This window comes from Dermacentor albipictus, chromosome 1, assembly GCF_038994185.2.
Source record: "Dermacentor albipictus isolate Rhodes 1998 colony chromosome 1, USDA_Dalb.pri_finalv2, whole genome shotgun sequence".
Classification (NCBI taxonomy): domain Eukaryota; kingdom Metazoa; phylum Arthropoda; class Arachnida; order Ixodida; family Ixodidae; genus Dermacentor; species Dermacentor albipictus.
This window is the reverse complement of record NC_091821.1, coordinates 409,359,120-409,375,871: the sequence shown is the minus strand read 5'-3', so window position 1 is coordinate 409,375,871 and position 16,752 is coordinate 409,359,120. Positions and strand designations below refer to the sequence as shown.

The 16,752-nt window shown below is 43.0% G+C and overlaps 1 protein-coding gene across 1 annotated transcript in view; it reads right to left on the bottom strand.

Annotated features, from left to right (window-relative positions):
- The window catches only part of LOC135918168 (neuroligin-4, Y-linked-like), a 694,509-nt gene extending 678,642 nt beyond the window's left edge, over nucleotides 1–15,867 (bottom strand). The window contains exon 1 of the mRNA XM_070532204.1: nucleotides 15,755–15,867. The gene's annotated coding sequence lies outside the window, so the exon portion shown is untranslated. The remainder of the gene's footprint in view (nucleotides 1–15,754) is intronic.
- Between the last annotated feature and the right edge of the window lie 885 nt (nucleotides 15,868–16,752).

Below are 16,752 nucleotides of genomic sequence, written 5' to 3'. Positions count from 1 at the left end.
CTGGTTACGTACGTACTTGTAAAAAATAGTTCATCTTCGTTTCCTTGATAAGAGACTGTGACAGACTAGCATTGTAACAAGATCTCTTGGACCAAGAACAGTGCGATGCTTTGCAGATGGCGTGCTTCTTGTCTACACCCGCACAGATAAAGGAAAAAATGTCTTGCTAGAGCAACACCAGCAATACTTCTGTATCACTTCTCACTCTGAAAAACCGCGTCTGCGAATGTCTTAGAAACTCCTCATCACAATTTGCATCTCCATATTTCACGATAATAGCCCGTATTATCATTGTACATTAAAAATATGGTGTATGAATCAAGCACAAGCTACATAAAAAAAAATAAAACAAGTACTGCGAGGCCCGCTAAAACACTCTTAAGTGGGTGGCATTAATCTAGGGAACTAAAGACTTGGGCTTCAAAGCTCGTGCGAGAACTGTTAAAACCGTCTATGCGAGACGACGTGGGCATCGAGCTTTCATTTTTTTTTTTTGCAAGCTTGAAAATATATAATTAGGAGGGCCAAGCATAGCGGGCCGTGCTCAGTAGCGGTGGCGGCCACTGTGGGCGTATTGCGCCAGCAGTGAGCGTAGCGGGGAACAAAATAGTGCCCGGAGGGTGCGTTGTGCCACGGGCCATATGTTACTCCTTTCTCAATAAAAGTGCGACAGCTTACTTGATCTTTCATTAATAGTTCTGCGAAGTCGTATATGTTCTCTAAGTGTTGTTCTAGCAGTATGTCTGACCTGACAGTACCGTGAAAACAGCCTTGATTGCGACCGCTGTCATGTACCAGAGACGCCCACGCATACATTTTTCGTCTTCCAAACGTGGCGAGAAGAGTGGCTTACTTTAAAATTTTTTCTGGCATACATCGGCACCAGACCAAACTCGCAGGACCTCAATTTTGGGTCCTTGACCTAAAGCGGAATATACCACAATTACCACACGGGCGATGCTGGATTTTTCTAAACGACACACTACTATAGTCGTAGGATCAAGTATGATGCTGTGTTAATTACCGGCATCATCGCGGCAATATTTTTGCCGTCATCATCCTTCCTTCAACTTTCTCGTACGTTTTCGACTTCGCCGTCGCACAGTAGCAGGTTGTACCACACAGGAGCACCAACTTCTTGGCGAGTCGGTAACGCAGGTCACGGTCAAGCGCTCAGAAAAAAGGACAGAGTGAGGAGCAGACAACACAAGCGCTTGCGTTGTCTGCTCCTCACTCGGTCCTTGTTTGTGAGCGCTTCACCGTGATCTACTATACCACAAAGGCTCTGCCAAGTCTATTTGCCTTCCTTAAATGAAGTATTCGTGTATCATTACAGACAGTCGCCGCAGTCTTGCAACGCTCTGTCAGTCCGACTAGGATGGGGTGACGCGTTTTGCCTTTCATCAGGCGTTACCCGCAAAAAAAAGGAAGACTATGTGTAAAGCTAGGAGTAATGCAGGGAGAATACCGCAAGAAGGTAGCATTTTGGAAGTCCGATAAACTGTTTATTGGCTTAGTTTCGAAGCAGGTGCACCGGTAAAAGTCACACATCTGCCTGATCGAACAACATACGTACTACCCGGCTCACACCTTGCTTCATTTCGACTATTATTATTATTATTATTATTATTATTATTATTATTATTATTATTATTATTATTATTATTATTATTATTATTATTATTATTATTATTATTATTATTATTATTATTATTATTATTATTATTATTATTTCTGCTGCATTCACCGACCGGCCTGCGGCATGAAAGTATATCCGCAAGCGCTTTAGTAAGCGTGAAAAGTGTTTTCGCCTTCTGGACTGTATAAATATAGAGGAGTAGAAGTCCAAGCAGTCGTGGATAGTTTTGCTCTCCATTTGTCATACTTATGTGTAGCTGAGGGTTTCAACGCTAGTGCCAGTCAGCAGCACACGGCGGTTCCCACTTCTAGTGCTGTGTTGTGTGATGAAAAGCTCATTAGCGAATGCCTTAAGCGCTTGAAGCGTTCCCTATGCTGCTGGCCCTCACGGCATCCCCACCGCAATTCTGAAAGCTAACTACAATGCACTTGCCCCAGTACTGACATATATATTTAATAACTCATTTAATACTTCCAATTTCTTTCAAATCTGGAAAACTGTTCTTGTTTTTTCTGTATTTGTATCTAGCTGTAAAACTGATGTCTCGGATTATTGCCTGATTTCTCTTCTGTGTGCCACGTCTAAGGTTCTTCAGCTTGCTCTTCACAGCATCTGGTCTGTTAGCGCGAAAACCTCCTTGATTCTGAATCAACATGCATTTCTCGCCGGCCGCTCCACTATCACATATCTTGTGAGTTTCATGACCCAGATCTGTGCGCCGGTACTTAAAAGTCCATTTATTGCTACTTTAGCAAAGCTTTTGATGTAGTCAATCACTGACTGCTTCTTTTGAAGCAGTCAGTGATTAGTCAGACGAAGTGATACGCACTTCGTCTTGAATCATCAACTGTAAATCTCTTGCACAGTTACTTCTCGATAGATCATGCTATGTTAACGTCAATGGCTAAAGGTCTTCGTTTTACGTTGCAACTAGTGGCGTCGTTCAAGGATCAGTATTAGGACCAATTCGTTTATTAACTTTTGTTAATGGCGTTTCTTAATCTATTCGGAATTCTTCATTCCTTCTATATGCTGATGACATTGAGATTTTAAGGAAATTCATTCTGTTGATGACTGCCGCATGCTGCAGTCCTACTGCGCTAGATGCAGTAATGGAACACCAGCATGCGCAAATTTAACGTTACTTCATAATAACCTCACCTTGGATGCTGCTAGTCCAAATTCATGACTTTCACACGCGAGACAGAAAGCAAATCATTTTTTTCTTATTCTGCAGATTCTGCACCATAGTGTAAGGTCTGTGAGATGAAGGATCTCGGTGTACTTTTAATACAGCCATACACTTCTCAGCTGGCGCTAAACGCGTTGCATTGCAGGGTATGCGCTCTCTTGGCTCTGTTTGCATACTATCGAGAGAATTCGAATCTCCTACATCGTTCTGCAAGTTGCACGCATTAATCTGTCTTTCTCAAATGGAATACCCGTCGGTCATCTAGAATGGCATTTCTATATTCGACAGTGACATTAAAGATCGGCTTCGGAAAAGGTTTCTAAGCATATATCATCACTGTTTTACTAACACAGACACTGAACCATGTTGAAGCACTGTCGGATTATTGTCGTTGACCTTACTTCGCGGCCGACAAAATTACGCTGACCTCCTGTTCCTTTTCAAGGTCCTTTACAGTATCCTCGCCTGCCCCGAACTACTCAGTTCTATCATTTTCTTGTATTGAGCGCAAGATCACTAAAGACCGTAGGCCTTTCCATGTTCCTGTCCGTCATCACCAACACTCAACCGTCCACATAATACGGGCTGATATTCGTATGATCTTGATATTTTTCTTAACTTGCTATTATGGTTCTTTTCTGAGCTTTGAGTAGTTGTGTCATAGTTTCACGTATTGTTCAACTGCCATTCTTCTTTTTCGTTTGTATTCGCCCTTACTCCGTGTTTTATCTACAGTCTTCTTTTTATGATTGATATTTTCATTCAATGTTTTTAGCAATATTCCTCTGCCGTTTTTTTAATTATACGTGATGGTGGTGGTGGTGGTGGTGGTGGTGGTGGTGGTGGCGGCGGCCGTCATTCATTCATTCATTTTTTCTATGAGTACCATTAGGGCCCGTTAGGGATGCATTACATAGAGGGATGTAAGAGGACAAGCGTGCGTTCAATTTATTCTTATTACATTATTATTATTGCATACAACAATTTTAATGTTCCGTGCGTGCCCCAACACCCATATTTTATGGTTCTTCCTGGTCGTGCTAAATATTTGATTGATTGATTGATTGATTGATTGATTGATTGATTGATTGATTGATTGATTGATTGATTGATTGATTGTGACAGGCGCTGAACAAGACAACGCCGCTTCACTTGAGTCTCGCAGCTGCAAAAAATCATAAGGCAGCTTTGTGGGCTTCGTATCGACGCCGACAGGCATCCTTAAGTCAGGCCACCTCTCAACTCAACACACTATGTAATGTGACCTTATGAGAGGGTTCGAATGAATGTTTATTCTAGCAGCACAGGGCAAATGTTAAGCTATGAAAAGAAACGTAACGTAAACCTGGGCCCAAATATCTCTACTCAAAGGTTATGTTGTTATTGTTTTGTTTTTTTTTCGTTTTTATTTGTGATGGCATGACTTAGGTAGACTCAAGACTCATTTTCAAGAATTTCTTTGACCTCATCGGAAGACACCCGCCGTTCAAAAGGTGATAAGTATCAAAATCAGTTATGCAAACAGATTTGCAAACGTATTTATTTATTCCGCTCGTGCAGCTTAAATCTGAAATTCCGAGTTATACAAGTTTCGTAAACTAGTTTCTGCCAGCATGCTACAATGAAAGTAAAGATTGTTGGCTTTGTTACCACGTAACGATTTGGCATAGCGTACAAACGCTAATTTGTATTTTCCCTCCTTCGCGTCTCCTTTTCCCCTTTGCAGACGAATCAGCAAAAACGCCGGTGTCGTTTGAGTGGTTCGACAGTCAGCCTCTCAGTCCGCCAATAAACAGGGCTCTATACCCGCGCATCGTATTTCTCCCTTGGCGTACGCTTACGCAATGCCGCTGCCGGAAACCAGTGTTGTCGAGCTCTTCTCAATCAATCGCAGCAACCGACTTCAGGGTCGTCCTACAGTTCGGGATGGCGCGCTGCTGCGCTTGCGTCTGTTATATATGTCCTCCTCTCTAAGCCCACATTCCCAAGAACGCTCGAGAAACCCGGAGAAAGTGACGCCTGCGCGCCGCCTGCATTGTGGGAGCCTCCTCCACCGCGGGACGGTTGCCGTGGAGACGCGTAGCATCACGTGGGTTCGACTGCAGGCGCTTCCACGTGAAACACGGGGAGCACGCCGCCGCCAGCGGTCTGGTTGAGTAGATTAGGGAGAACGGGAGAAAGGTGGAGGGCGAGGAGAGGGTGGGGGAAAAGGGGTTAGTCGCGAGCAGGCCGGTCGGAGGACACCAGTTGCTTCGTCGACATGAGACAGGAACAGGCGCGGCTCCCGCCTCAGCACCTCGACACCGGGCTGTGTTTTGTACGAGTCATCTGGCCGTCGGCGTGCACCGGCTAATAGCAAGACGAATCGCTGGCCCTGAAACGGAACCGCACGTCTACCCCCGCCGCACTTGTCGATTCTGCATTGGCCTGGTCAGTCTTCGTTTAAATTTTTTTTTTCGCTTTCCATATACGGCAGTTCAGCTTAAACGCGTCAAAGTCAAAACAGAAACGATTGGTTCGTCGAGCTCACCATTTCATGGAACAGCTGCGGCTCAACGTCAACACAGCAGCTGCCAAAACGCCGTGGAGTTCAATCTACCAACCATCACTCAAGTGAGTATAATGCTTTTTTTTTTGCCGCTAGTCAACTTTCTTGCGGACTATATGACAAGATGAACGACTTTTAATTCTGCATCCTTGAAAAACAAGAACAAAAAGCAGAGAGTTCACGAGCGCGCCTTATGATTGACACATTTCCATCCTCATATTGGCTTCAGTTTATACGTTTCAGTGGTTCCCCGAATAAGGCAAAGGCCAAACTTATGGAAGGATGACTTATGGACGCTGTCATTACTGAATACGGTTACTCCAAATAGATGAGCCATTGCTGCTTCTTTTCGCGTTGCGCGTAAGTTATCGCTTCAATCGGGCAGTTTTCTTTGGATGTTGCTGAAAGTAGTTCATTAATGTCATGGTAAAACATGGTTACAGCGTTAAAGAAGGCCAAGACATCAACAGGAAACGCACCGGACGGACGCTAGTTATCTTAAGGCACATTCGTGTCAGAAATCGAGTATACGTGTAATTTCATCCAAATCGTAAATTCAACGTCTGCAATGCGCATCGGCTTTTACGATTAACCAATTTATTTACACGAGATTTCAAGAAACAGGCCAGTGCCGCATTGTGCATTTCCTATTTATGTCTTCACGTTATTTAGCTGTATAACCATGTTTCATACTGTAGTGCTTTCGTGTACTGATACCAATTATTGTATGATCTTTTCAACAAACTGTACAGCTGTAAATAAGGTCCTAATTGCCTTTAGTGAAAGTTAACTGCGAAGAATCACTCAGTCACGCCAGTCCTGAAAATACACAGTAAAGTAATTGTTGGCACTGTTAGAACTGTTTCTACTTTGGCGAAAGAAAGTGGCTATATCACGCCTTAGTGGCAGAACTACTAGTTAATTAACCGCGTTTGCTACATTGCCACACATATTTCGCAACACGCATTCTTCAATTTGTGGATGCTATAAATGACGCCCAAATTTTTCTTAGGTGTGGCTAGCAGCACCAGTGTTTTTTTATCCTCTTATTACCTTTAACCCCTTTCCCCAGCACAGGGCAGCCAGCCGGTACTTACACTGGCTAACCTCCCAGTCTTTCCTACCCTTTGTCTCCTCCTCCTCCTCCTCCTTTAACTCTGATATCAGCGCACTGTGCCTAAGGCGCTCAAACAACATTGCTTCGAACTAAAGCAGCAAAAGAGTTTGCTGAATGATAACATATATATATGTCAATTATATATATATATATATATATATATATATATATATATATATATATATATATATATATATATATATATATATATATATATATATATATATATATATATATATATATATATATATATATATATGTATATATATATTCTGTGAATTACTACTTCAGGTTGTTATGCCGGAAAAGTTGTCCGCCTAGACCTACAATATCTATGAGGGCGTCATTTCCGCTCCCCTTCAAATGCCAGCGGGAATCAGAACAGGATTATGAATGGTCAGACATGTGAGCGGGCTAGCGAGAATAAATGGGATCATTGGTGTGCCACATGTTATACTTGCCGTCAGTCTTATCTGTGTGGGTTGTGACGGGCTTCCGGCTCTACCTCACTTGACAGGCGGCGCTCGGGCAGAGAAATTGCCGGAAACTCTTGCAGGTAGCAGTCGTCTGTAGATAGCAAGAGCCCTCCTCGCTCTGCTCTTCGACAAAATTGTTTCTTTAGAATCTGTCCTGCACAACGTTGTCTATGGCAGTAAGTTTTCGAGTCCGTATCCGCAACAAGTTTGGTTCTCACGGTAGCGTGAATGCGAACAAAAAAATCACAGGGATGGAAGTTCTACGCATATTGCGCCATCTTGCGCCAAACCATCGAGCTGCACCAACCTGCGCCAAAACACTAATTTCGAATGAAGTTGCCAAATTTGGCAGGATATGCGTTCTCAGTGTCAACTACACAGCCATAGTCATGCGTTGGCTAGCGCTTAGCCCTGCAATCCAAGCATAAGCAATCCGTTTCGGAGTCATCTTCCTGGGATTGTGCGTGTGTTTGGTGGCATAATTGTAACTAGGCAAAAATAAAACGAAAACCGCTTGTGCTATGCAATGCATTACGAATGTTTTATGGAAGTGTTACGCGTTTGCGTATATGCGAACCGGCTAAAGATGATTTGAACTGGCTTTCATTTCAAGGGGCAGTCGGGAAGGAAAGCTGCGCTGAACGAATGAGGTCGCAGAGTCTGCATAGCGTGCAGCTCGCCAGTTTCGTCATACATTTGAGCAATCGATTTCGCGCCCTATTGGTACATCTGCGTCGATTAACGGGCGAACGCCGTGCGTAAGTGTGACGTTGTAAATATATTTCGCACGTGCGCGACATCCGGTTACAGGGATGACAGTGGGGCACAATGACAAACGACCTGCTTGCTTTCGTGAAACTTCTTGGTCACAAATATCCAGTGGCAACCGCAACCGTCCCTCAAATGTGCACTCAGGCTACACAACTTTCTGCTCGGCCACACCACACAAAATCATGCTCTTGACGCAGCAGAACGCTAGTCAAGAATGTAAACTTTCGTATTTAGTCAAACATGGCGGCCGAGTTGTGGTCATAATTAAACTTTCGTCGAAACCCCAAACCTCCAAAATTGCGTTCGCGGCCACGATGTTCACGACACGACCTGTGCAGACAGAGTTAAGAAATTTTAATAAACCATTGTTCGGCGTACAAAATATCGGTTACTGCTTTACGCTGGTTTTATGGAAGCTGTGGCGGAACCACCAATAAGCACGAATAATCGAGCTCATTCAAAATATAGGTCAACGACGCCGGCCAGAAATCAAGGGAATATTTTTCTCCCTTTATCGTTTTCAAAAAGATCTTGGAGCTTTTTCTCGGCAAGCGATGTGAAATACAGGCAAACGTGCTATTATGACCAGTACCAGTATGGTCCAGTATGGTCAGCTTTGCATTTATTGCGCTATTCTGCTATCTTAAGTGAAGGGCGCCAAGGATTAAAAATTACCTGAGGGCACTATACGTGAACGGCATTAACTCTGCCTTGACGGGTGTTCTCCACGGTGGCCGCTGTGAGTATTTGTCGCTCACTGAGCACGAACACGTTTAATTGGGCCAAGTTTATAAATTTTGGTACGCGATGAGACGTCAAATAATGAGTTGCGCACGGCAGTTCAAAAATTAACGATAACAGCATTTAAAACAACATAGGATTCGCGAACATTTTTTTACGAAGAAGCAAAGACCGCGAAATAAATAAAAAATCAAAAACAAGAAGACCTGCTGTCGCCGTGACAAGATCGCATCAATATTTACGCAAACCTCTTCAATCTGGCCACTTGGAACAAGCGGCCGCGCTTTTTTCTCGCCGCGTATTGATACTTCATTGAACAAGTAAGGTAATAAATGTTAGTTCACTCAAATGAAATAGTTCTTGCTTGTTCGCACTTAAAAAAAAAACACTCGACCAGCCTTAACACAAGTCTATCAACATAGAGAGGGCACTGCTCATGGAAAGCCTTCCGTTATCTTTTTTGTTAGCCTCTCTCTCTTTCTGTTTCCATATATATATGGAAGCAGAAAGAGAGAGAGGCTCTTTAATTTAGAATGGAAGAACTGAAACAGAAGCCTTAAGCACGATAAGTTTTGTGAAGCTCTTTTTCGATTAACCAACGGGAACAGTTCTGATACTCAGAACATCAATGGCCGGCAATCAGTGCCCATGTAGGCTGTGGCCTTCCGGTTGTTGATTTCTAGGGGAAATGTATTTTCTAGGGAATTACTTAAAGACAAAGAAGCAGTATCCGCCTCGGGGTGTGTGTGTATATATATATATATATATATATATATATATATATATATATATATATATATATATATATATATATATATATATATATATATATATATATATATACTTGTCACGTACTAGTGACGTTGAAAAATACAATATATCAAAATTGCGTACCACGTAATTAACCTTTATTCGGCGTACCTGTGCCCACAAAAACAGGCTGCACTCAAAGCACAACGATAGCGGCGAACACAGTCGGCGATCGTCAAAGTCTAATCTGCCGGTCAAGCACGTCGGCTTTTACACATGACTACACAATTCGCGTCACGCATACATCCATATTCCAAAGCTTCGGTGACAACAGACAATCCATAGAACCATCAATAACATTCCAGTAATTTCCAATCTTACAGGCGCGCCATGCACTAAGCGATAACATTAAGTTGTTAGTGGGTGAAATAATATATATATATATATATATATATATATATATATATATATATATATATATATATATATATATATATATATATATATATATATATATATATAAGTCGTTTTTTATTCCACTTTAAATTAGCATTTATTTATCATTTCTTTACTTCATTCCTTAAGCACAAGTAATTGCCCCTATGTTGTCCTTGGTGTCAGTGTTTGTTGGCTTCTTAGGATCTGACTAATAGAAAATCGGGCCCCTCGGTTAATCGCCGTTCTTCTCGTTTCTATATATATATATATATATATATATATATATATATATATATATATATATTTCTGTGTGGGTGGGTGGGCGTCAACTATCCATTTGTTTTTTGTTGATTTATGCAATCTTCCAGCGACGGTGACATGCAAAGAATAAAAAATGCACTTTCTCCAGAAAGAAGAAGCACTAATGGCGGCCGCCAAGTTTTAGACGTTTACACAAAGCCTCGTGGGCAATCTGTTGTAAACACGGACTTACTAACTGAGCAAGCATAAACCACTCAAAGAAACACATGACCAGAGCCGCAGACCCAGCAAGCACTCGCCGTCACAACTCTGGCCGAGGGGAGTAGTGCGCGTGCTTGACCCAAAGCGAACCTTCCATGCTGCCACAAGTTTTATCCTTTATGTTGTTCCTGCGTCTACATAACTCAGCAAATCACTTGCCCTCCAATACTGAGGGCGTGGGAAGACAGTGCGGGTGGAGCCACAGCCCTTTACGGCTCTCCAGTGTCGCTTCGCCTCAAGGAGGTTTTCCTCGCGCTTTCACCTGGCACACCCGCAGCTGATCACGTTACCTCAAGCACGCGAAGCGCTACAGGTCGCATATACAAGCCGCCGCGCGGGCGGCACGGGCTCGATCACGGTATATCTAATATTTGGCGCGCGTTAAGACTGCGTTTATTAAGCCACGGCCTCCCCGGCTAGCTCTTGCACGTTTGCCCTCGACGCTGCAGTATGTCACGTAAACACGAACACAAGGTACACGGGTGGGTAGGCTGTCGCTCGGGACAGCAAGGCGGCGACAGCGAAAACACACATGGAATGTCCTTTTAGTTGCTACAGCATTAGTTTGCATCACGTAAACCAAACATAACCTACCATACTATCTGCGTAGTGAGAGGCCATATAAGAGAATGTCCACTCACAACACAAGTTACTAAAACACCGGTACGGTCAGTGCACGAAAAACAAAGCGATAAAGAAGTTTACTCGGAGCGCATATTAAACCACAATAATCTTAAAATTATTCTGTTTACTCTTGTTGCTATGCCATGAACTGTATTTGGGCACTTGCAACAATTCAAGTATTCTAAAACGATATGTGAAATGAACAAATGGTTCAAAGAAAGATGTGAAATACCTGCAATGATAAAAAATGGGCGGGAAAGTTTATGTTAACTTTGTGCCTCTACCGAGGCCTTGAGCTTCAGTCTGGATTTCTTTCTTCGCCAACTGTTTATAGCTTTGGTATACGATTCAGTGACAAAATGAAAGTAATCATAATGGGCTCCAATAACATAGCTTCATAACCATTAGTTACCAGCGATTAGGAAAACAACAGCGCATGCAAACTTCAGGGACTCCCCTTTTCGCTGTAAGATGCAGTCACAGGATGTGACCACTGGCATTGGAAAGTCGCCCTCTTTAGACAGGTTAATAAAACGTTGAAACGCACAGAAAGTTGGGGTTTCATGAACCGACAGTAAGCTTTCTTGAACGCACTTAGAACCACAAAAACGTGAACATTTCTGGTGGAATATCGACATCGTTTCCATTCTATTCTTCATATGTCGCTAATTATTTAGTGAAGTTTCAAATGATTTCGCAATGTTTGCGCTTGCAGGCTTGTTGAAGGCTCCGCTTCACTATTTCGCCTACAGCGATCCATCTGCGCTCCTTCTGGGCAGCTGCTCTGCTGGTATTTTGGCAAGTCGGCGTAACGCCTGCCGAAGCAACGCCTAATACTTTTGTCTTTTTAACAAGTATCCCTAAGAGACAGAAAAGCGGTGCTCATCGCTTAGAACATAAAAGGAGATCTTTGTGCTACTTCATAGAAGTTGCTCTTTTCGCAATAGTACCATATCATATTTCCTCGTTTACTGTATGATAGCTAGTTTTGTAATTAAATCCGCTCTGTAACAATTAGTTGTTGCGGTAACCAAGCAATTGCTTAAATTAACAGCACCAGGCTAGCCAGCGCTGCAATAAGCAGCCAGTCATTTAGCTATAATTGTGCACGCAGCTAGCAGACAACTAGCAACTCACATCTCTCACTCACCAAACAATTGAACAATCGGTTAGTCTGGTGCATAATTAGTCACATAACTAATCGGTTAGTCTGGTAGTTGAGATAACTCATAAACATACTAGCCATATTTCTACCACACAACATGCGTTATGCAGTTATTTATTCGGCTACAGCGTTAATAGTACTGTATTCGTTTATCTATCTCTTCTAGGTCCTAATACGAATAGTCACCTTGAGGAGAATATGTACCATACATCAATAATGAGAGGCACTATCAGCATAAATTGAAATTCCAACAAGAAATAATTGATCAAAGCCCGTGTTACACGTAATTACATATAAAGTCGATGTGCGATGCCTCTGCAACCGATTTCTAAGCGCGCAATCCCAAATGTAGGTTTTGGAGTCTGATATACGCCACTGTTACAAATTCCGGTGAACCTGGAAAAGGAACAGATTAGAGTCGTTTCGGAATTATTTGCGCTTTATTTTATGCTATGGTACTTCCCGTGACAGGTTATCTTTTTACTGCATTTGGCTTGCGTGCTCATTTTGGATTAGGGTAATGCAGCCGCGTAACCTACGACGAGTTTACTTATTATAAATGCACTGTACCTAAATGTGCGAATTCTCCGTTTTAGCCAGTCGGCGGTCATATAACCATTGAGCAGAGATATTACGAGTGCGTACATGATTACTTTGGGTGAAGGGTGTGTAAGATCGTACGGGCGTTATATCACGCCACGTCCACGCGTCGTCTCCCACGCTGCCTTCTTCGGTGTCACCTTTGTTACCGGTGCGCTCGTGGTCAGTTGAAAGGCAAATTTACGACTAAGATGACAGAATACAACACTTACATCATGGCAGCGATTCTATCACACTAAGCCCTGCCCGTTTATTTGTTACATGCGAACGAAGGAACCGCCTTCGGCAGCGTTCACCACTGAATGCCTCGGGCACCGGAGCATTCTTCTTGCTCGCATAACGTCAGCGTTACCAACGCGCTTATATGTCTTCTCTACCCAGGTAAATGAAGTATATATACATCTGCAGATTGCCTGTCAGTGCGCAGCTACTGTGGGTACGTTTAAGGTCCCCAGAGTTAGCTTGGGCATGAAAGAGCTCAAAGTCGTTCAGACTCAAACTCGGCATTAAAGAGCTGAGTTTGAGTCTCTTAGAATAGACCTCACAGAGGGGTACACCTGAGCTTGAATCAAGCCATCAGCCAATAGTATCGCATGGAGCTCTGCTGTATACAGCAGCATGGCCGTATACCGACTCATTGAATTATAGAGACGGATAGTTCAAGAACTTCTCAAAGAACGCAAGGCCACCTCCTGAATTCCGCCGCGCAGCAAGGAAATTAGAAAACGGAATATCACGCAGACTCAAGAGCATCGAGTTGTTTACTGAGCCAAGCAGCTCTCCTGCACTTTACCTCTTCACGTAATCTAGCTAACTCAGTCGTGCGAGCGAACGAATAAATAATCTTGTATTTCTTTATAAACATTTTCGACATGAACGAAGTGATTCCATCGGGGCCTGGAGCCACTGATGGACAGCTTAGAGAAATATGTAATAATACAAACTTGGAAATTTTCTTGAAATCTTCCTCAGTTGGTGATATCAGTGGAGCTAATGGAAGTTGGGAAGAAAAGCGACCATCCAACGCTTTACCGATTACCTCCAATGAAACCTTTATTTCTTCGAAAGACAAAACTGGGGATTCTTCATTTACTGGCCGCAGAATTATTTTCTTATCGCGCAGAGAGCTACATAATGCGTTTTTATGATTTGATTTAGAAAGAAATTCAGAATGCTGAATGTCGTATTCATCCTTTGCCTTGAACACTATGCGTTAAATCTGCCTGATTTGTAATCCGTCCAGTTTTCAGGGCATTTATTATGTAACAGATTCTTCCAAGCCGCCTCCCTTCACTTGTAGTCACGCGAACAAGCATCATTCCACCAAGGAGAAGAGTTCGTTTTAACTGATTGTACCACTAATTAAGATTTCTCCCGGGAATCTTTTAAAACAGAACAAATGCTAAATGATCTCAATTAGGACTAGCATCAGTGGGAGAAACCAAGGAGGATCACAAAAAAATCTTGAAATATACTGTAATTTATGAAAGTACGGACATTAGAATCTCAGGCGATTACGCGAGGAACGGTATGAAAAGTGACCGGTATGTGGTCGCTATTTGTGGCATAAGTAACAGTTGACTAGGCGAACGGGGAGAGGCTCCAGATTGCAGAAGTGCAGAAGCAGCCTGACCTCTGATGAAAGTAGGTCGTCTTGAATTTACACATGTAAGACTGTTGTCCTGGGACAAATCCCACAAGCGAGAGCCACTCTGGTCTGTCTTTAAACCCCATGTAATATGATGGGGGTTAAAGTCCCTCCCTGATAAAATATTCTTTGCACAAGTAGCGATTACAGTACCCAAAGGGAACGTGTCACGAACACTTGAAGGGAAATATGCATTGGCTTTAAAAAATGTCCGGCAGGCCGGAAGTATTGTATCTAACATTTGTAATCAAAACTCGTGGGACAGGAGCATTAGAGCTATCTTTGGCTCATGGCAAAATCTAAATGATATCATTATAAGTAAACCACCCCCTCTCGAAGATCGATCAATTCGCAATGAGCTGTAATTATTTAATGAAATTTTCAATCTTGGGTAAGCCAAGTTTTTAATAAGGTTATATCAGTACTTAGTTGAACGGTAGAACATGTTAATTCGTATAAGCAGCAAAATTCGAACGACAGTTCCATTGTAATACTCTCAATGATACTATGTTAAGGATATAATTGCAGTAGAAAGAACCTTCTCCAATATGTTCTTCTTTATAACTTTACTGGGTGAGACTTGTTGGCTTATTCTGAGGTGACGTGGAATAAGCTCTGTCCAATAGAGACCCGCTGTGTTTTTGAGCCCTTACATCAAGTTCAACGTCTGTGGAGACGTGCAAGTATAGCGTATGCTGTTGGCCAGGATTCGATGAAGACTTGGAGATCTCGTGGCTGTTCTCAGAGATAAACACGCCATCGTTATTTTTATCTTTCACTTCTCTAACAGGTGGCAGTTTAGAGGTGCCAGGAGTTATAACTGGTGTTATCCGCAGAAAATTAGCAATCTGAGTAATGACCCCTTGAGATATGCATTCAGAGGTGCTGGCTACTAATCGCTTCATTGCGTTAGGCATTGCTTTTTCAACTGCAGCGTCAATTGCCTGCGAGTTTGTCGCACCTGTAAGAGAAGGCTGACGTGCTGTTACGCCAGCGTACCAGTGAGCCCTATCCTCAACAGTGACAAAAGTTTATCTCCTAGAACACCTCCTTTTGTGAATTATTCCTAACACCTGCGTTTCTTGCACTAGAGCTGGATAGTCTGAATATTCAGTGGGGTGTGATCCACTACAAAGGCAACATTTTTCAACTCGGGCCATACATTTACCATTAGAGTGACCCTCACTACATTTGCAGCATCGTAAATCAGATTTACAGATGCCAGTAGTATGGCCATATCATCAGCAATTCTGGCATTGTAGGGGACGTGACACTAACGGATCGACTCTGAACTCCAAAGGCCACGCTTTAATTCGGATGGGCAAGAAGTACCGGCAAAAGTCACAATCACTGACTCAGAGGGGACTCTCCTATTATACACAATGCGATTGCAACAATAAACAGCTACCACGCACGCCTGTCACAAAGAGCTTCTCCGAAGCCTCAGATAGACTTAGTTGCGAGTCAACGCTACGCATGATGCCCTTTGTACACGCAAGATGTGGTGGTATATACGCACTCACCGGCATGGATGCAGACGAGGAAAGCTTCAGCAGGTCCACTACACATGCATGGTCTCACGACCTGCACACTGTCCCACCGCGACTGAATGACTGAACGACTGGTACACTGGTACTTGGGAGTCACCGCATGCACTTTTTCCTGGATATCTTTAAGGTTCTTCAGCCTGACAAAGTCCCCATTCAACGGCCCCAGCGCTATACGGCAATGCTGCTCACGCCGCTGGGGAGAAAGAGGCCTAGAGGTAGTTCATCATTTCGAAGAGACGCTGCCCAAGGGAAACTGCCCTGTCCATGAGAATTCCTGGACACCAGTGCGGTCTCAGATGTACCAAAATATAGAAAAGGGACTGCTTCAACCTAAAATGAAAAAAGAAGGAAACAGAGTAATCAACAAAAGTACAGAAAAACTGCCCGATACTTAACCAGCCCGACCCAGAGAGCAAGCCAAGAAGAGCTAGACCTGACACGTCAGCAATACCATCGTCTAACGAATAGCCACGAGTTCGACACCCAATGTGGCTTCTTCTTTTTCCATCTTTTCACTACTAGGTTTTATCCTTTTCCTTCTTCGCGATTAGGATGACCTTGCACTATTACATTATGAGAACATCATATCCTTTTTTGTTTCTACTGACAAGCCAGAAAAGATATGGTAGCGCATGAATATAGTAGCTGCTAAGCACGAGGTCACGGGATCAAATTCCGGCCACGGCGGCCACGTTTCGACGGGGGCGAAATGCGAAAACGCCCGTGTACTTAGATTTAGCGGCACGTTAAAGAACCCCTTGTGGTCCAAATTTCCGGATTCCCCCACTACAACGTGCCTCATAATTAGATCGTGGTTTTGGCACCTAAAGCCCCATAATTTAGTTAATTTTTTTTACTATATATAGAACTGGCTATTCCTTGTCCTATGAAACGACATTTTTATACACATATGCCCTTATGCACTGTTAAATGTATATATATATGCATAATATTCTTGTAGATACAACACA